At 55.8% G+C, this 21,084-nt stretch overlaps 1 long non-coding RNA gene across 3 annotated transcripts in view; it reads left to right on the top strand.

Moving 5' to 3' along the window:
- LOC144718617 (uncharacterized) overlaps positions 1–21,084 on the top strand; it is a 64,425-nt gene that overhangs the window by 5,337 nt on the left and 38,004 nt on the right. Inside the window, exon 2 of one of the 3 annotated variants that reach the window (XR_013585461.1) lies at positions 9,347–9,553. The exons of the other annotated variants lie outside the window; for them this stretch is intronic. This is a non-coding gene — a long non-coding RNA (uncharacterized LOC144718617). The remainder of the gene's footprint in view (positions 1–9,346; positions 9,554–21,084) is intronic. 3 annotated transcript variants of the gene reach the window in all.

The raw sequence follows: 21,084 nt of genomic DNA, 5'->3' as shown, positions 1-21,084 counted from the left end.
GGTCGGGTTTAGAGCCGCGCTTGTTTGCGCGACGCCTCACTTTTGTCGTTGCCGGGGAGAGGAGTACCGCTCGAAGAGGGAGAGAGATTGGAGATCGCGTTCATCGGCCGCTTCACGGTAGCAATGATCATGGGAAGTTCCGATGGCGTCCGCGTATCGGAGGGCATCTTGCCGCGGCAGCACAGAGGGGGGCGACTCCGCACACGCCAACGACGCGCGAGCGGCAGGATGAGCGCCGTCGCCTCGACCGCCACGCGGTGGGCGAGCTGGAACGTAAAACGACCCCGAGACGATCCGCACCGAGACTGTCCGCAAAAACCAGAGGGATTGTGGGAGGGGTGACAATTAGCACGGAAGTTGAAAGGGCCAAGGGGACAGCTTCTTCGCGGTGTGTCCCACGACGCCTGTCCCACGACGCCTGTCCCACGACGCCTGTCCCAACAGCCATGGAAACATCTCGCGTTATTATGAGCAATGGGAAACCCACACCCAGGATCCATCGGCTTGTGAAATGCATTCGGTTGCCGAGGAAATTCCCGGCACGCGGAGGGAAACGTCGGACATCGTGCCGGACTACGATGACGGTGCCGCGAACGCGAGCGGCGGCGATCTATGCGGCGCAGCACAACCACGACGACGCACGCCGCGCCCTCCTACAGCAGCGTCCTCCTACAGCAGCGTCGCGGATTGCCACTGCCGCACCCAGGATTGGCGAATGACTCTGGGAGGACTCACGGAGGACTCTTCCCGCGCGCCACAACGCTCTGGGCGCGTCTCTCCCGGCGCTCCGCTCTCCTTAGCAAGGAGCGGCCTCGTCTAAAGTGATTCTCACAAAGCCCAGAGGGGCTCCGGTTGTGGTGTCCTTACGGCAAGCGGTGCGCTCCGCCGCCGCCACCGCCGTTGTTGTTGTTAAATATAACCGCATCGGACGAGGCGAGGTCAAGGCTCTCCCCGACGTCACCACCGCCCCCGCCCCGCTCAACGGCAGCGCAGATGGGATAACGCGACCGGAGCTCGTTAATCCCTCGGGCTTCAATAATAAAGATGCTCGCTGGCAAAACCAGGTTCTTGGGTCGACCAGGACTCGATATGTTGACACGGCTGCTGGGCACAGGGCCCAGAAGCCCAAAACGTCAAGTGGCCAGCGACGACCGGCACGATCAAAGTTTGAAATAAGAATTGTCATCTTCTTGGTTCTTTCGGTAAAGTCACGTAGAAGGGAAATAATAATAATACAAATAAAACATAGTAAAATACTATTCTCACTGTTGTGTTTTATTATGTTTTATTTTTAGTATTTTATTATTTCGCTTCTACGTGACTTTACCGAAAGAACCAAGAAGATGAATCCCTGCAGTCACGAAAGCTTTAAATCGAAAGAATTGTAATGATCGCAAGAGCTTTCGAAAAGAGACAATGGGTGGGACGGAAGAAGCAGATAGTGTAAAGCATTGTATGTGCAATGTGTGTTTGTATGTTGTGAAACTGCGGGCGTGTGGTGGTTAAGCACGGTGTGGACGAGACGAAACAGGCCGCGCGTCTGGGAGACCGTGTCCTCCACACGGGTGGAGCGGACGCAGGGTGTGCGTGTGCACACCACCACACCGCTACTTGAAGTTTACCACCAACACGTCGAGCCGGGCGTGAGATTGAACCGCTGCGGTTTATGATCCGGCGATGCCGCACGAGCGGAATGATCGCGATGGGAACCGCCAACAAGCTCCTCAAGTATTAGACTTTCAGTCGTGCTATTTTCATGTCGTCAGTGTGAAACAAACAAGAAAACTAAATAATGTTGCAAACCCAGTCATCGGCGGCTGTGCCAGTGGCCATAGTGAGCGGCCGTCAGGCACGTCCGTGGGAGTCGCCCAGACAGCCGTAATCAAAAGGTTGCGCTTTAGCCTCAGGCCCTTTGAGGCACACTGTCCTTCCTCCACTGTGCATCCAGCGATAAAATGTCGGTAAGAATATACATATATATAGAAGTCACGAGATGCAGGCCGGGCAGTCGGGCGTGCTGACCGCGAGGCTGACGCCAGCTTGCTCTGCGAGCTGTCCGTCTCGTCACCATCGGCATCGTCATCACCATCGGCCACGGGATAATCCACTGCTGGTCGAAGACCTCCCCCCAAAGCTGTCGCGCCATCTCAGCCGCTACAAAAACCAAAAGGGAGCCCAGCGCAATGAGCAAGTGTCCAAGCTGGCATCTAACCCACAGCCAGTGCCCAAGCCGAGTGCCCCAATCGGCAAACGGGGCCCCAGATTCAGGGTGTGTCAAGTATCAGCTCAATTCACATCCCAACAGACACAACGAGCGACCCGACACGAAAATCCGATTACATTCTCTTGTCACTATCTTGTCTGCATCTCCCGTCTCTCATCTCACTCTGCATCTCTGTTTTTGTCTACATTTTTCTTATCTCAATACGCCAAAATCTTCCATAACCTCACTCGGAGATTATACATTTAAAGGGTGGGGGGGAGGTCTTCCAAAAAAAGGGGGTCTGCTTAGAGCCCCCCCCCACCTCACCCACCCTCACACCTCCCCCTGTCTCCCCGCTGTCTGCCTCGCGACCACCGTCGCTAGTTCATCGCAGATCGCTCGCGTACGCGGTAGGAATGTGTTCGCTTGTCGAGCCGAAGGCCGGTGTGGGGGGGGGGGTGGGGGGGCGAGGGGGGGGGCGTTGCTTTGGCAAATCCGCGTCGTTCCGCGCGGCGACAGCGGAGCGGCTCCACCACCCACCGTGCGCGGCGACGTGGACGCGAGGGTGGCAAAGAGGGCACCGGAGGCAGCCGGTCCTAGGCAGAGGCCGTCTGGAATGCTCTCCTCTCCGACATCGGGAAGCCGCTGGAGCGATAGACTTTTAAATAATCTCGACTGAAAACTCGTTTCTTTAGTTCAACATACCACCGCTGACCCTGAGCAAGTGGTGTAAATTCCATAATTATATGATGGCGATAAGCCTATCCATACGGCAACCACAGGTGACTTTATTCACAAAGTGGTGTGCATTTTATTGACCCACAGGGATGATAGGCTGAGAGACTAAACAGCACAGACAGCAAGAGCCTGGGAGTGAGTTCCACACATTGTTGGCAGCAGCAGAGCAAATCCGAAGTGTGTATGGAATGCGGTACTTAACCGATTCCCATCGGCGCGTTATCAGGCTCACGTTGCAGCCCAATATTCAGGTATGAATTATTGATAATAATTCAGTGGAATGAGCTTGTTTTTTTGCAACGGAGCCATTGTGCCGAGGCTGCAACACTTACTTTCCATTTGGCCTGCACTTTGCACGCAACAACAACCGTCATTCGCCACTAAGTAGCGGTGACGTCACCACGACGCTTGTGCCAGGCTATGTGCACGTTGAGGCCACGTGAAGTGTCGAACGCCCGCTGGCAGGAGGTCACGGGCAGACACAGATGCCATGGGTCGACTGACTGAGATGACTGGCTGATGCACCACCTGTGCCCCCTACTGTGCCAACTTGCTGTGCTTTAGCCACCCGGCGCTCGACTCGTTGTTGTGAGCATCGCTCCTCCCCTCTCTATTGTCGTTGGAGGGCGACTGCCTCCAACTGCCCAGTAGCGTCCTTCACGAGCCTCCTCCACAGAGGCCAATCTTGACACCGCTGGTACCAGTCATCAGCAAGTCCACTCAGCTCCACGTCCTCCTGTACCACATCACTCCATCTCCTCTCTAGCCCGTGCCGCGCCCGTTTAGCCCCCTCGATCCTGCCGACCAAAAGCTGTTTAGGCATGCGGTGGCTGGGCATGCGGGCTACATGGCCCAGCCAACGCAGCCTTGCCTGCCGGAGGAACTCACCGATGGGACTTTGCCTAGATCTTTCAAGGATTTGTGAGCTCCTCACACAATCCAGCCTGGTTAAACCCAAGATGGATCGTAGGCAGGCCAGCCTAAATGTTTCTAACCGGCGAAGATGTTCCATTAGGGGGATCCACTTTGCACGCGCACACTCACACACAGCGACGTGTACTCGCGCACACGCCCGCACACATAAAGCGCCGCGTGAGTGATGATGGTCAGGGTCTCTCCCTCCAGAGGGGCGAAGCGCTACCAAAATGAGCACCGGGATATCCGATTCTTTATTTCCCTCCTGCAGTTCAGTAAATTCGCCGCGCTTCACCAATTGACGATCATTCAACGTGCTGATAACGTCAACCTTGGCGTCGTCACTGTCGCCCAATCACAACTCGCGGCGGGTAAACGGCACTCACGCCGCGGAGCGCGCCACGGGGTCGCGGCTTCGCCGAGACGGCCGACGTGGCCCAAACGCGGCGCGGCAACCCCCGGGGGAATGCGCGTAATTGAGGTCACGGGCAGCGAGCGGCGCGTGGGGAGACGGCGTTCCGAGCGCCGTGCCCCGCTCTAGCCGCTTCGCACGGAACGAAACGTCGAGCGCCGAGGCTCCGGGTAGGGCGAGTGCCGTTATCCCGACCCGAGTGAAACGTCGCGGCGTGGACCGCGTGCGTGCGTGGGTGCACCGCGTGTGTGCGTGGGTCCACCGCGTGCGTGCGTGGGTGCACCGCGTGCGTGCGTGGGTGCACCGCGTGCGTGCGTGGGTGCACCGCGTGCGTGCGTGGGTGCACCGCGTGCGTGCGTGGGTGCACCGCGTGCGTGCGTGGGTGCACCGCGTGCGTGCGTGGGTGCACCGCGTGCGTGCGTGGGTCCACCGCGTGCGTGCGTGGGTGCACCGCGTGCGTGCGTGGGTCCACCGCGTGCGTGCGTGGGTGCACCGCGTGCGTGCGTGGGTGCACCGCGTGCGTGCGTGGGTGCACCGCGTGCGTGCGTGGGTGCACCGCGTGCGTGCGTGGGTGCACCGCGTGCGTGCGTGGGTGCACCGCGTGCGTGCGTGGGTGCACCGCGTGCGTGCGTGGGTGCACCGCGTGCGTGCGTGGGTGCACCGCGTGCGTGCGTGGGTGCACCGCGTGCGTGCGTGGGTGCACCGCGTGCGTGCTTTCAACGATTTTAGATGGGGCGGTGCCACGCGCTCCGAGCGCCGGCGTGAACCGGGGGCACGGCAGCTGGAAGGGGTGAGGCGTACAGTAGATGTAGGTGTCGTCATTATTTTACGAAATGCCGGGCACAAGGACACAGCAACAAACAGCACCATCGAAGGTGGAGCGGATACGAGTCGATGCCCGTTGGCACCCTCACAAACTCTTGTCTGGAGCGGGCACGGAGCGGTGCACCATGTGTGGCACAAGCATGCGCTTCGTGGAGACGTCAATCTGGGCCGTACGCAGGGCTTCGTTTCGGCCGGAAACGGTCCAGAACGCTGCTCCGGGCATTATTTTTGGCACACAGCCGCATCCATCGCACCTCCACACTGCCGGCGGTGTGCGGCTAAGAGGGCACGGTAGCGTAGGATTTGTTACGTGGATAGGCGCACCTTGCATTGTAGTGGGAATGCCTTACGCCGTTTAATCCGTATTCCAAGCCAGCCTACGGCACCGTTCCGGAGAAGAGGGAGCGAGACACTGAAGTCCAGTGTGTAGGGCGACTGTGGGCGACGCTGTTGGGAACGGTTCTCATCCCGAGCGGAGGAGAGCTGAGAGGGCGAGGAGGAGAGCAAAGTGGTGGTGCTTGGTGGCACTCACGGTGGTGTTTTTAGTCTGCTCCCAATCACCCAAGCCGCATCTCTGTGTGTAATTATAAAACGTGCACACGTACACGCGCATGCGTGTACACACACGTGTACACGCGCGTGCGTGTGTGTACACGTGTGTGTGTACACGTGTGTGTACACGCCCGCCGACATGTGCACACGAGTGTTTGTTCCACCCCAATTATCGTGCCACAACACGGCGTCCGCGGCGAGGGCGCGCGCCTACGAAATCCGAGCGCGGCCGTGGCTCCAATTAAACGCGACGTTACCCCCCCCGCCCGCCACTCCCCCCGCTCCGTCGTCCCAAAGTCAAGTGCCGGGCGCTCGCCCACTGCGTGACTGCCGCAGGCTGCCGTGACCGCTCGCCCAGCCAACGTAAAGTCCACATCCACACGAGCACCCCCACCGCCCCCACCGCCCCCACCTCGCTCAGCCACCCAGCCACACACCCCACCAGTGCCACAAATGAGCAGTGATAATGAGCACTTCAGGTAAGCAAAGCGGGGGGGGGGGGGGTATGGGGCGGAGGGGGCGTGTTGGGGAGGGGAAGGGGGTGAGAGGTGATTAGTGGGGAGACGCGGCGCGGGAAGAGTGCCGCGCTGGGAGGAACCGCGAGTGAAGAGCGGGAGTGGGGTGGCTCAGCAGGGTGCCTCCATGGTATTGGGTGGCTGAGTGGGGTGGCTCAGTGAGCTCGCCGCACGGTGTTTGGTGGCTCAGCAGGTGGCTCGATGATGCGGGGTGGCTCAGTGGAAAGCGCTTGCCCACACCATCTACGTATTCCATGCAACAAAACCCACGCGGTCCGTCACTCGCGACGCCTCGTGACGGTGACATGAATTCAATCGGCTAAAGTTACGGGCAATGCTCCTTATTCACAATAATGAGAGTAGAACGGTTGACTTATCGTTCGGTATTGTGAAATATTAAATACAGTACGTCAATCGAAATGATTTCTCTCTGCTGCGAAGAAGAAGGCCGGACATTTCAACTTGAGAAATATTCTTAAGCTGCTTAGCTGCAGTGTTAACGACGAATTTGTCGAGGTTGTTATTTTATTTTAACTTGCGCCTTGTGGTCCCCGCAGCGGTCTTAACTCACTGCCAGCATCCCATCAGACCCTCCAAACACAAAACTCCGATGACGCGTGGTGCGTACGAACCACTACTCAGAGCCCATCTCCTGCCCGATGGGCAGCGCCTACGGACACGTGAGCAGAGGCTAAGCACCGTCCACCAGCACCACCACCACCCTAGGCGTCACACAAACCAACAAGATAACCTCTTGCTTTAAGCATTCACCTTTGCTCCTCGATGTGGCCCAGGTCGTATGGATTCCAGCAAAGGTAAAGTTCACCCCTTGGTTTGCATTGCTTCGGCTGGGTTGCACTGCCATTCAAGAAACTATCATTTGATGTCTCGTGTTTTTTTTTTAAAAACGTTTCCCAGTTCCATTGATTCACGCGCGTGATATTCTAATCATTTTTGAGTGCTTCATTGGCCTGGCAATCGCAGATACACGGTAAAAGATAAAAGGAGCTCTCGCGCTCTAAAGAGCTCCTCTATATGGAATTTGGCCTACTTCTCCGAGATATCATTCACATAGAATTTGCATAATCGCTGCACATAATTTGCATATTACATACAATTTTCATAAAGCAACCGACGCACGCATCGCCAGCGGAATCGACATTTACCGACGCGTTGTCCCAAGCCCCCATTTCCACCGTGGACAATTGGAGCATGGGCCCCGGGGTAGGCAGAGGTTCCCCCAACGTGAGAGAGGGAGGGAGAGAGGGAGGGAGCGAGAGAGAGCGAGAGACAGAGGGAGAGCGAGAGACAGAGGGAGAGGTCGCAGCACCACCACCACCACCGTCCTCCTCCTCCTCGCACCTTGCACAGTGGATCTGATTGATCTGATTTAATCCGAGGTGGCGCAGGCTGGGTCCGCGTGTGTGCCGTCCGTCATGTCGCTACAAGCGCGGCTGACAGCTTGATTAGTGCGAGACGCGCGCTGCCCCAGGTGCAGCGGTCGGTGCGGGGCCCGTGGGGGCCCACGGGGGCCCGCACGACGCCGCCGCCGCCGCCGCCGCCTCACTAATGAGCGAGGGGCCAAGCAAACGCCTGCGACCAAAATAACCCCGGAACGTTCCCGGTCGCCCGCCCGTGCAAGCCAAGCAGGGTTTGGGGGCCTGGTTATCGCTTGGATGGGTGGCCGCCCCCCCCCCTCCTCCACCCGCCCCGCAGGGCTGGCCACGGCGTTAGGAGAACGATTCGTTGTTGGTAGAGCCGCCCTCCTGTACGCCGAGCGCCGCGCGGCGTCACCTCTCGTCTCAACACATTCGAAAGAGCACCCCCAATGGCAGCTGTCCCTGTGGGCACAATGTGACTCGTCACCTGGCCTGCAAATGGGCAGTCGTCTGACAGCTGGGGCAAAGCAGGCGCCTCCTGAAAAAGAGACTCGGCAAGGTTTTCTTGTGTAAATTATTGGCTTAAAAAAAACCTTCGTGTGATCCGTGCCCTCAAAGTGAAAACGCCGTAATGTGTTGAACAATTAAATTAAATGCGGCGGTTGTCTTCAAGAGGGGCTGGCCCCCTGGGGTTGGTCGGTAACTCAGGGAGGTTGCAAAGGCCGCGTCGGAGCGCTAAGACTACCGCCACCGAGACGCAGGCGTCCGTGTGGAAATTCCTTCCTCTCTTGGCGTCATGTCGCCAGCGACATTGCAGTACAGTTGGAAGAAAGCAAAAAAAACCCAGATAAATACAATTAAAAATGGAGTCTCCACTTCCACGGGCAATTTCAGCGCTGGTCTGGGCGCGACAATGGAAATGCACAGTTTCCAGTGCCCGTTTGTAAGTGTGTATGCATGTTGAACTTCCTTCGCACCGCACGGAGCCAAGCGTGCTCATCGGAGGTTTCGGTACCGAGGCGGTGGCTGCGGGGGGAGCGACAGCGGGATGGAATCGTTCGCGATGGGCGCGGTCGCTGAAAACAAAACCCCGTCGTCTGGACTGATCGCGGCCGAAGCTTTTTTTCTTGAAATCTTTGAGCACAAACGGCAGATGAAAACTCAGACGGTACAGTGCAGACGGGTGGTCGGCTCCTATTGCCATGGCGATGTCTCCACCTGTGCGTTAAGAATTAATAAGTGCAGGCCGAGTGGTGCGCGGAGCAGCAGCATTCGTGAAGCTTCGCGCCACCCCGGCTCCCGCTCGGGCGACATCGCGCGCGGAATTCAACGCATCACGTCTGACGGCGGCCGATCCCCATTATCATTGCTCCGAGTGCAACTTTCCAAATCTAGGGTGTGAAGTGTCACACCTTTGGTGTGATCAGTCACACATTCCGCCACCAGCTCCCCCTAACCCCCCCCCCACCGCTGCCCCCCTCCCCGTCTGCCTCGCCTGGAGGTCTGGGAGTCCCCAGAGGTCGCGCTTCAGAAGGGGGCCGCGACGGCGAGTTGGGGAGTTGAGAGAGAGAGTATGGATCGCCACTTCCATCGCCGCCTCTGTACTGAGCCTGCCACTGACACCCGCCTCCCTCCCTCCCCTCCCTCCCCTCCCTCCCTTGCGCCCACGGCCGTATCCCCACTCGGCTAGCCAGGTGTTGGGCCCAGCGGTTGATGGGGTGGGGGGGCGGCGGACGGAGGGGGTGCAACCTCGGCGCACTTTCTAATTGAGTGGAACACCCGCCCATCCACTGCCCTTTATCTTTAGGAAGCAGACGGCCGGGGCGTGCCCCGACCCTCGGGGCTTGGCCGCAGCTGCGGCCGCGGTGCGGTCAACGGGAGGGCCGCGCGCGCTGCGAGCGGCACTGGGCTCGGGAAACGCGTCGGGGGCGTCCTTGTCGATCGGCCCACGAAGGTTCCCCGCCGCGCCGTAACGAGCGTGACCGAGGAAGAGGGCAGACGGCGAGGAGGAGAGGTGAGGGTCAGCGAGAGGGGCCAGTACTCGTGACGAGTTGAATTGAGTCAGGTGGTCGGACTCGTGCGAGTCTTCGGCTGGCTCGGTGCTCAGGGTCAGGGGTCAGGGGGTGGCTCGCCAGCGGTGGGCTGGCGAGCTCGACCGCAAAGCCGCGTGCCCCTTCTCCCAAACTCGTCGTCGCCTTTTTCAGTGTTTGGGCACTTTTCCGCCCCCCTTCCTTTGCCGATGCCCACGCGGTGGTCCCGGGCCGCCGCGGGCCTCCACGGGGCGGTAGAGCGGGGGGCCCAGCGCTAACGGCCGCTCGTAAACGATGGCCATCTCGTGTTAATCAACAAACAAAAATGTCCCCTTCACCCCAGCACGTTTTATATTCAATGGCTATTCCATTTGGCCGTTACAAATTGCGCAAGGACAAGATTCGCGGCCTCCTGCCCTGCGCCGCCGCGTACCTTACGAACGGATTATAACAGGGTGAGTTTTACAGCGGGCAGAATTTACCGTACTCTTGAGATATACAGCAGATGGGAGTACAGTACAGATTAAACGAGGTGGACATGAATAGTTCTGGGCCTGTTGCCAATACATAATTAAGAGTCGTACCAGGCCAAGAATATACACTGTACTGCATGTTACTCACTGAAAGCAACTGCTAGCGCGGCATATAAAACATTGCTACGTAAATGCAATGGTCGTGTACCGCTGTGATATTCTGCGTCCATGGACCAAATCTTAAGTCAACCGAAATTTGCACATTTAAATGCATACATATCATTAGGCTATTGCTTTATCAACAGATATTAGTAACGCGGTTCCAGGTACACGAGAGACCTACACATATGTGCCTAACCTTCTTGGAGAATCGCTGTATCACTCGAGTTTAAAAATAATCTGCAAATTCACAAGTTGGCGAACGGCACAGCCTTGTGTATTGGTCCGGTGGGGGGTCTCTCCATGGATGCGGTTACACTTGGGGCATCAGGTCTGCTGTGAACCGAGACGACTTGCGCCCGACTCTCTCCTACCCACACCGACGACGACAGCTGCCATTCGCCACCGAGCAGCGGTGACGTCACACCCGGGGGGCTTGTTCCAGGCTAGGTGCACTTATGGGGACAAGTGAAGTGCCCAAGGCTCGTTGGCAGATCATGGACCAGAGCCGTTGTGGGTTAACCTACAGAGATGTGGGTTAACCGCTGTGGGTTAACCTACAGAGATGTGGGTTAATCGCTGTGGGTTAACCTACAGAGGTGTGGGTTAACCGCTGTGGGTTAACCTACAGAGATGGCTGGCAGCTGCCCCAGCTGTCCTGCACACTGTACCACCTCGCTGGGTTGTGCTGCCTGGCGCTCGGTTGCTCTCTCGGGCGACTATCGTATCATTCGCACACAAAGCAATACACGTACACTCCGTTGTTTGGCCGAATCGGCTAAAGAGGCACGGTCTGTTCGTGAGCATCCCAATCTCAGTGAAGCCAATCATTCATCCGAGTTGTATTCCTGCATATCACTTTGGGAGGTGAACAGTGGTCTTCCTTTGGACGGACTGGACCCTGGTATGGGAAAGTGGAATTTCTGACAATGGCTCAGGGCTGCCAATGGAGATGAGCGTCCACACGAATCCTCAGTAGAGTAAGGAAAAACGTTGGCTTGTTTGTAATATATTTTCTTAGGACACAGTATACATTAAAACAATCATTAGCTCCATAAAAACCAGCACTATGCCACATCATGCAGGTCCCTCCTGGTCTTACAATTAAAGGAGTTAATGATCAATTGATGGGAAAATGCCTCGTTAAAGCATTTGTACATCAAACACCGTTAGCCGGAAGACCGATCTTTACATGCTCGTGTGACAACCGCTGAGAATGGTACGCGAGAGATGGCCGAGCAACAACCGGGGCCAGTAAATAGGATTTCTGTCAGCATAACATGTCTGTCCATAACTATCAATTGCCGGTTTAATATCTCCATGTGAGGGAGGCGGCTGGAGGCTCAGGGGGCCCATGCCTCGTCGGAGACACTGAACCCGCGTGCGCCGTCAAGGGTTCAAATCCGGGCTTTTTCCGCCGCCTGTAAATTCCACCTGTGGTAAGCAAACCACACAGTGCTATTGTAGATTGTTGTGGGGAGACAGATACGGGCAAGGAGGCGTATATACTGTCTGGTTATATTTATCTCGTAATTAAACCAGATCCGAGTGTAGTGAGTTGGCGGCCCTGGCCGGTTGCCGAAAAACCAACCGTGTTCAACTTGAGCTTGTCACTCAACTTTCCTTATTACAGCGCTGAGAATTAAAATATTGTTCCGTTTGATTGACATGCGATGAAAACTCTCTGCAGGGCATACACAATGCGTGCCCCTCGGGTGTGGACACAGTGGTCCGCTGACGTGGGGCTTCTAGGGCTTTTCTCTGCCACGGGGTGGTACACTGCTCGTCGCTACAAGCGATTAGAATGAACACATCGTCACCGCGTGCCACGAAGCCAACAGGACAAGTGAACAGCAGCTGAGCGGCAGGGCGAGCGGCTCGCCATGGGAACGTTGCGGAGTTCATATCCCGCTTGCCCCTTGACTTGGCTCACGGATAGATAAATACACGTACCACTTTGTGGTCGTTCTATGGATAGACTCGCCCCCACCACAGGAATGTGGAATTTCAACCACTGGCTCAGGGTTGTGAGAGAGGAAATCGGCACCAACTTGATTTCTCGTTTAAACAACATATCACTTTGGCTTTCTTGATATCTGCGCGAGAGAGAGAGCTGCCACACAGCAAATGTGTCTTGTCTATAAGAGAGTGTGCCCGGGTGTTTTATGGAATATGTTCACAGCGGCCACGAGCAGCGCGCGTCTTGTTTATGAAGACAGGATCTTAATTTTATTGAGCACCTCCTTTGAGGTGAGCTCCATTAAGCGGCGTACATCTCGTTCGCGCTGAGCGCCGTGCGTCTACGACGCTCTTTGATCAATGCAGAAACGAGGGCAAACGACTCAAATTGTTTGCTCCATAACGCTGCCCGTAAATTTGAATTCCAACACTTTTCGATTTCGACGCGAGGGTATAAATTCTACGTTAAATAAGCGCAATGTTCCGCGTCCACTCATGGATGCGGCAAGTGGCAGCACGGCACGATGTGCACCCGTGTCAGTTGACGTGACAGCGCGATCACTACACGTCTACAAGTGGCAGCCCTCGGCTCAGAGATGATGTTAAAAGTGTTGCAGTATTACTAACGCAGTGGTAGCGCTCGCGCCTCGCAGCTAGAAGCACCTGGGTTCGACTCCCAACTCGGCCGCTGGTCTGCGTGTTCTCCCGTGTCCAGCGTGGGCTTCGTCTGGGTTCGCCGCTTTCCTCTCCGCAGCTGAACAATCGCAGTGTCACCGGTATTGGCCAAACATCTCAATGCTGAAAAATTACCTTCAAATTACTCAAATGGGATTACACACAGCAGCAGCAGCAACATCGGCCTCCGACTGAGAAAACTTAACAGGACCCCTCCTGAAGATGAGTGTCAGAGACTCAGAAAGGCTTTCCTGAGTAACGATGAATGAACGCGAACAGCGGTCACATGAACGCGCTTGGAGGTGGCCGGGTGGCTCACAGGTCGGAGCACTGAGCCAGCACCGATGAGAAATCCTTGGTTAGAATCCAGTGTTCACCCATCCATGATTAAACTGGCTTCTCAAGTGTGGTGGTCTTCATCCAGTCACCGATGCTCGCACGAAAAAATTGAATTTGCCAAAATTCAAGCTCTCAAATTTAGTTTTCATATTGACTGCCTTGCAATGAACATCTCTTCAGTAGGGCCCATGGGATAGTAACAATACCTCCGAGTGCAGATAGGTCATTTGCAGGGATCTCAGCAGTAGTCCTGTGATATCACCTTCCACAGGCCATTCCTTAACACGGGGTGATTCACTGCCCTTTGAGAGTTTCAAATACATTTTCCGGCACTTGACATCGACAACTGATGGGTTAATTGGAATCGAATTGGGGGGTGGGGGAGAGAAAGAAACTAAACGGTGACCTTGTGGTCTGAATATGGAAAGCAAATGAGTGCCCCGCCCCCCAACTCAAGCGACTTATTTGTGTGGAGGTCGAGAATTTCATTTATAATGGCACATTCCTGCTTGCTTAAACGTCGCATTCCCGCTACAGGTCGTGCTTGAAGCGGTTAGAGAATGTCTCATCCCTCTAATGAGCCTCGGGGGTAGTTATACGGTATCCGCGCCGCCTGCAAAATGCCAGAAATTCCGGCGAGGTTTGATCCGAACGATGGCATGAAATGTGCCGTCAACAACGAACGGACAAGCGTATTTTTTGTCCCCCATGGAGATGACAACAAAACCACGCAGGTTGTTTTTTTTGCTTCCTGGTCGCGCTGCACGGCCCTTCGATGTGTTCAAGGGTTTGCGCCTACCGCGAGTTTTGATCGGCGCGATGTCCGACGTTTCGCTCGACGAGCTTCTGCAAGGAACGCGAGAAAGTGAGCTGCGCAAATTCCCCTTTCTGAAGAAGCCCCCCCCCCAGAGCGCCGAACGACGACACGCGACACGACCGCGACACGCATCGCAGGCCTGCGCTCAACAACTCGGGTTTAAAAAAGAAATGCAGAAATCTACTGTACATATAGCTGTAAGTAAATAGGGGAGTTATTTCATCAAATCAAGCCAAAGGTTATCCCAGCTCAAACGAGAGTCGGCTCTCACCATTTATCTCCCCTGGCGGCCCGGAGCCGGTGGTGGAAAGGCCGCATTCCTGTGGAGGAAGCCAAAAACCGCAGAGCCACGACGGTCCTTCTGTCAATCCACTGCTGGATGGGGGTCTCCCCGGGGTCACTGGAGCCCGCTTCACCGTACTGTGGAGGTGGGAAGCATAGACGTGGGAGCACAGAAGTACTGCACAGCAATGGGTTTTGCTCCTCCGCCCTGTTTGTGCGCGCTGGTCACGCATCCGCGCGGTGGTCACGCATCCAACCCCACTTAGCTTCCGAGAGAAGAAGATGAGATTGGGCGCATTCCAGGTGATCTCGTCATAGGTGGTGCTGCGATGATAAAAGGGAGGACTGTCCCCCTATGTCTATGGATCAATGTCAATGACAGGGGACAGCAAACTGTGTAGAAACACGCGCAGGCACTGCGAGGAGGGCCCACAGGTTGTGGATTTGAAGACGTTTGCCGATTGGGGCCACGTTGAAAGTTCAATTCACAGCGACTAGGTAAGGCATTTCCACGGAAGTCGGTGGCAATTAAATTTTGGTTAATTTGAACACGGACATTACTAACATAGCAACAACCCACCCAGCCAATCAGAGGCCCAATCAGTTTGTTGGAAAGGGTGAAAACGCGTGATTTAAAAATGTAATCCTGATCGCTTGAGATATGATGTAAAGGGGTCATGTTCATCACATGCGCTAGATGTGAGACTTCACTCGATCTTGTTTTATTTCAGCTGTTTTGAGCTGGTGGTCTAGACAAGGATGAGAGCATTGAACGTGCCACGTGGTGGCCACATAACGTGCATGCAAGAGCACGATGGGAGTCCTGCTGTGTGCGTGCTGCAGCAGCAGACGCAGCAACACAACAGGCCCAGGAACACCGTCCCACAATGTGGTCACCACATGCGCAGGCCAAGTGCAGTAATTTGCCAGCTGATTATAATTGAGATTTAAATTGGGCCAAATATGTAAGCTGTGGCCAGGAATCAAATGCGGGTATCTAAAGTTCGTAGGTCACTGTGCTAACCACTGCACTAGCGTTCCACTCCCAGCTGCGCCAGCCCGCAATGACCCGCTCGCTAAAGTGTGTCCAAAGCGGAAAGTGGAAGCCTTCATCCAGCAGTGGATTGACAAGGTAGAGAGTAATGTATACGTGATGGTCTGGTGGCCTAGCCACACAGTACCAAAAAGACAAAGGCCACTTCAGATTTGTGGCCATCAGGTCACGGCTGATCGCCAGAGTACAACTCATTGTAATTAAAGGTGTCACATTCATTGGGAAGTCTTCCAAGACGCTCCCATTGAGCTGACTCTGTTTCGGAGCAAGTCCCTGCAGGCATAATTTGAAAAAAAAAAGATTCGTGGCAAAAACTAGAAAGAAAATCACACGCAAACCCCCCGCAATATATTTTTTTGCGTATCACAAAGAAACCTCCGACATGATTTTTTTGAGCTAAAGAATATTATTGTAGGCTTTATTCTTATCCTCAAAGCTGCAACAATTTGACAAGTGAAAGGTCCCTCCTCGGGGTGAGAGTTGCATATTACAAAAGGCAGCTCCTCTAACAAGACACCGTGCAACTAAGATTAATGGCTATGTGCTCAGAGGTGACATATTACGGCGCTCCGAATTGGCTCATGCATGCAGACAAGTTTGAAACATTGGAAAGGTCAGACGGCATGCTCAAATGCACCTCCTCGTGTGCATTCATCAACGCAGCACTTAACCCTTCAGCCCACCAAATTATTTCATTTTGTCGGGCACATGATTCCCCCACCCCACGTGTGTTGTGGACAATTAGACCGAATGACCGAATTAAAGAGCGCACCTTCCTATTCTTAGCGGTGACCGTGCGATGCGCGTGGCCGTCACGTGGCGCGGCCTTCGCGACGTCCGCGCGGAAAGCGGCTGCCGCTGCCGACCGGCGGGGAGCGGCGGCGCAGCGGTCGGCGCGCTTGGGCGACGAGCACGGCCACCCGAGTCACGCTCGCGGCCCACGTCGGTGACGGTTACCCGAACCGGCCCCGGGCCTCCGCTGGTTCGTCTCGGCCTCAAGCGAGTGACTTCCGCGGTGCGCAAACATTGCCGCTGGGGAGGCAAAGGCGGCCGGCCGTGGCACTGGCCGCCCACCCCCCTCGTGCGCCATGCCTGGCCCTCCAGCACTCACCCCAAAAGCCTGTAAAGGCTGCACGGGGGATCTTTGCCTTTGCGGCCGTCACGCATCGCAGCCTGCGCGACGTCTCCCGTACCTCCGATTTCTTCCCCCGCACCTCCGATTAGCACGGTTGGCTACGTACGGTGCGAAATAAGTTTAACGTGCACACGTACGTGCGTACATACAAAGTGGCTGCCGCTGCCGCCTGGCACAGGGCGCCGCAAACTCTCGCGTCTCCCGACGGGGCGGCCAACGGGCAGCGCGGGCTGCCTGCCGCGGTGCACGGCTCAGACACGCGGTCAGTGACAAAACGCACCTGGCAAACGTGGAAAAGTGCGCAAAAAAAAGAGCGTGGGCAGACGCATCCTTGGGATTGCACGGAGAGACATAAAGAAGGATAGATAACGTGCATGTGCGCGGGGGGGGGGGTATGACATCATCAACACCATTAAGAAAACCAAGCCGGCTTGGGGCTTGGGGCAGGAGGCATCGCGAGCAGGGACGGTGGCCGTGGCCAAGACTGATAGCGGAGCAGCAGCCGCGGAACGGAACGCGCGCCGGGCAGGACGCCCACCGTGGAGGTGGAGCGACGAGCTCGGCTCGCGGCGCTGGCTGCTCGGTGGATTATTAATTATTGCAACGCGGGGATCGTGAGAAGTGGCGACGGCTTTGGAAGGCCTTTGTCCAGCAGTGGATTGACCCTGGCTCATGGTGATGGTGGTGGCATAAAGGGTGTGGGTTGCCCGCCGGGGGCTGTGCGCGTCACTCGCAGTGCGTATCAGCAGGCCGAGACATCCACTGTGAGCACAGCAGCCGTGCTCAGGGCTGAGGCGGAGGGACGCACCTGTGGCTGAAAGGGTTTAGCATTTGTATTCAAGGTGGACAGGCAAGGAAGAGAATGCGCGGCTCTCTGTGGAAAAACATCTCGACGCCCAGGTCACTCGGTGTTGTTGATTCACGTTGCCTCTGGCAAGGGACGATGTTACTGAAGTCAGAGCAAATTGCATCCGGCCTGGTGCCTTCAGCGGTTTGGGGCTTGACTCGGCCAATCAACCCTCCCTCTGGGGTCAATAAAACGAGTACCCCTTCGTGGGAAGTCATTTGGTCGTCTTATGGGGGGATTCGTCCCTACCATTCCCTACCATAGGAACGTGGAGTTTCCACCTCTGGCTCAGAACTGCATGCAGGAGTGAGCACCGTCTCAACGCTCATTCCAGCAGGAAACCACTTGCGACTTGTATTTACCGTAGCACGGAGCCTGGCAATAAAAACAAAAACACTTCTCAAACTGTGCAATGTCACGGTGGCACAACGGTCTCCCGGCTGGCGCTTGATTGAAACTCTACACCGGTGCCACGCACTGGGCCTCCGCTATAACCCTCGCGTGCATCCACGTGGAGCCACTGACAGATACCGTAGCCCACGAGGTAACGAGCCATAGGTCTCCCTAATAGCGGGGCTAAGCCTCACCTTTCTTGGCAACTGCTGCTATGCGGACTCTGAAATGGAACGGCGTGGGATTTTCGTGAAATTCGCCGCTGGGCACATTAATCACCGCTAATGGTGGCTACGCGTGGCAGCGATGGTCAATTTTAGATAGGCAGAATCCTCGCCTCCGCAGGGGACCCGTTTGGGAAGAAGCAAAGCCCATTTGTTTTATGTTCCAAAAAGATATATAAGCCGTCACGTTTATAAGTTTTCCCTGATTTTCGCACACACACGCTCACATCGGACATCGAGGTGGGGGGGGGGGTCACAGGGGCAGCGGCATTGGCGTGTTTATTGCTGTGGGAGGAAGAGGAGGGTCACATGGTCACGGATTCGGTGCCTCGAAGGCGCCGAATGTGATACCCGGGCCGGGTCGGCGCAGATTGGAGCCCAGGCTAAAGCAGCAGCAGCAGCTGACAAAATCCATGCCAGGCTGTTGTACAAGAGCACTGGCATACGTGCCAGAGGGTGCATTCTCAGACCATTGCGTACGTTTTTAAAAGTTTCCTGCCTGCATTTGTTGGAAAACAGCGCGATATCGAGCATACTTGTGGTCTGGCACACAATTGCAAAATTTCTGAAAATCAATGCGCTTTTTACATTTTTCTTGGAAGAGGCCCGTTGATCCTTACACGATGCGGGCCCGTGTTTTCGCAAGTGGCCAGTGAATTGCAGCAAAGGGGGTAGCTGGCACACGGCCGAGGCCACCGCATGTACCAAGCAAAAGTGAAGCTTTGCAAATGTAACCAGGGCCAGCGGTTTGTTTCTACCTTGAGGCCCCACCGAATGTCATGGTCTGGAAGGGAAAAAAAACCCCCATCCAAAATCGCCACAGATTAGACGGTGTGTTCTGTGACGACGCTGCCGCGGTTATCACATTGGCCTTGGTTTACAAGGTCGCCGGTCCAATCTCCCGGCACGGCAGTTCAAACAACGGTGGGGGTTTCTTAAATCCTCCCCCCGCCCATCCCCGCTCCGACTCTGCCCGCTGAGCAGCAGCACCAACGCGTTCACCGCCATTCCTCGATGGGCAGGTCACGCGTGTGGTGGGGTAAAGTGTGGGTTACTTCCACCCCTTACGAGATGGAAGAGTTGGCCAAATACACTCCAGAGTCCGGAGGGAGCCGACTCCTCTTCGAGCTCCCGCTCGCGGAGCACCCTTCCGCCAGCAGCGGCTTAAGCAGGCAACTGCAGTGCTGCGCCTTTACCTTCGCATATTGCACACCCCCCGCCAACAACACGGGCGGGGCAGCGCTCACGTGATCCTCCGGGCGGCGTTCACGCTGTGTCCTTGCGCTGATGAGGTTTTTCTCACCGAGGTGGAGCGGCAATTTCACACAATCGCTCTGACCCACGGCGGGCTGCCAGACGCTCCGAGGTCGGGGGGACAGAGAAGCTCGGCGCTGCGAACAACAAAGTACGGCGGCGACGACACACACTCGACCGCTGCGGACGTTGCCTTTAAAGGGTTTGCTGACACGGCACTATCGCAGTTTCTGCTCGAAATCAATTATGTTTGTTAATTGGAATGCCAGTGTTTTAAATAGCGAGTTGAAGGGAATTAGAGTAAATGAGCGGATGGTTAATTTTAATCGTGAGATTTTTTTTTATTTCATTTCCAAGCAGATTAAATGCTGGCTAACTGTGCTTCCATAATAATCTTTATCAGCAGCAGCAACCACGTTGAATCCACTGCTGGATGAGGCCTTTCAAAGCCGCTGCCACCTCTCACGATCCTGCGTTGCAGGAATCCACCGAGCGCCTGCGTGCGATGCAGATTTCATCGCTCCATCTCCACGCTGGGAATTTCTCTCCGACGCGTTCCACTCCCCGGCTTGCCACTGCACCGCACAATTGGCCCAACGCCCCTTCACATTTTCTTCCAACGTGAACATCCATGTGTACTTAACAATATCATCATCACCGGCCATGAGCTATCCACTGCTGGATAAACTTGACAACTCGTGAACACTAAAATCAAGCTACACTTTCTCATTGCAAGCGTTTTCAAGGGACATCTGTCAAACATAGTTTTGTCATTGTGCAGCGCGAGAGAAAGAGACTGCAGCGCGGTTGGCCATGTGTTCAACGTTAAAACAGTGCTCACACTGTGCCGCGCGCGTGTGTGTATATATGCGCGCACACACACTTGCCCCTCTGTTAAACGTTCCCAATGTTTATCCCGGAATCGCAGAAAACTCCCGCTCACCATCTGCATATCGTGCCCCTAATGTGCTGTGTGAAAGGGGCGTAATTATCTAATTAATTTGCGCCACAGATTCGGGGAAAGCTGGGGCACATCAGCGGGGAGTTCTGCATTCTCAGCTGCCCCTCTCCTCTCTCTCTCTCTCTCCTCCTCGCCTCTCGCGGACGTCGCTCGGACTGCCCGTGCGGCGTCCCCGGCCCCACGGCTCGGCAAGCAGCGAGCAAAACGCTGCAAGCCGATGTCAAGTGGCAAGCAAAGCCCCCCCCCCCCCGCCCCACCCCGTGTAGCCAACAGAGACAAGTGCTGTTAGCTAGCGAGGAACGATCGCGCATTATAAGACGCGCTTCCACACCGCCCCCCCCCCACCTCTCTCTGTATTTGATCCCAAAGTTGCACTGCCCCGAGTTCGAATCCCGCCGTATACGATCAATAATCGGTGGTGAAAATTTGAACCGGCCCTTGGCCTCCCCTGAGTCGACGCAGCCTTAAATGAGTAGTACTTTGTGCGGCATGTGTAAACACCATCACCAGGGAGACGAGAGGTGGCCAGGCACGGTGCTCGCCACCCACCCCCTCGAGTGCCGTGCCAGTCTTCGTAGGTGCTCGCTCACAAAATTCCCCCCAACAGTCTGTTCGTGACCTGGATTTATAAAAAAAAAACTATTCTTATCTGGAGAATTCGCTATTTTAGGCCGTGATGGCGCACGGGAAGGCAGTGTGACAGGCACCATGCCCAGCCACCTTCGTCTCCCCAGTGCTGCTGTCTACACGCCAGCGGAGGGCCAGGAACTGGTTCTGATATTGCCCACTGTTGGCTGAGAATTCAACTCGGGCAGTTGGGTTCGTCGCGCATTGTGCTACCCGATACACCACCGGCGCAAAACCCCAACAACAGCAGCAGCAGCCAGCATTCGCCACTAAGTGGCGGTGACGTCACCACGGCGCTCGTGCCAGGCTGGGTGCG

Source organism: Lampetra planeri, chromosome 5 (assembly GCF_965212315.1).
Source record: "Lampetra planeri chromosome 5, kcLamPlan1.2.h2, whole genome shotgun sequence".
Classification (NCBI taxonomy): domain Eukaryota; kingdom Metazoa; phylum Chordata; class Hyperoartia; order Petromyzontiformes; family Petromyzontidae; genus Lampetra; species Lampetra planeri.
Note: the sequence above shows the minus strand (reverse complement) of the source record. Positions and strands in the feature narration are given on the sequence as shown.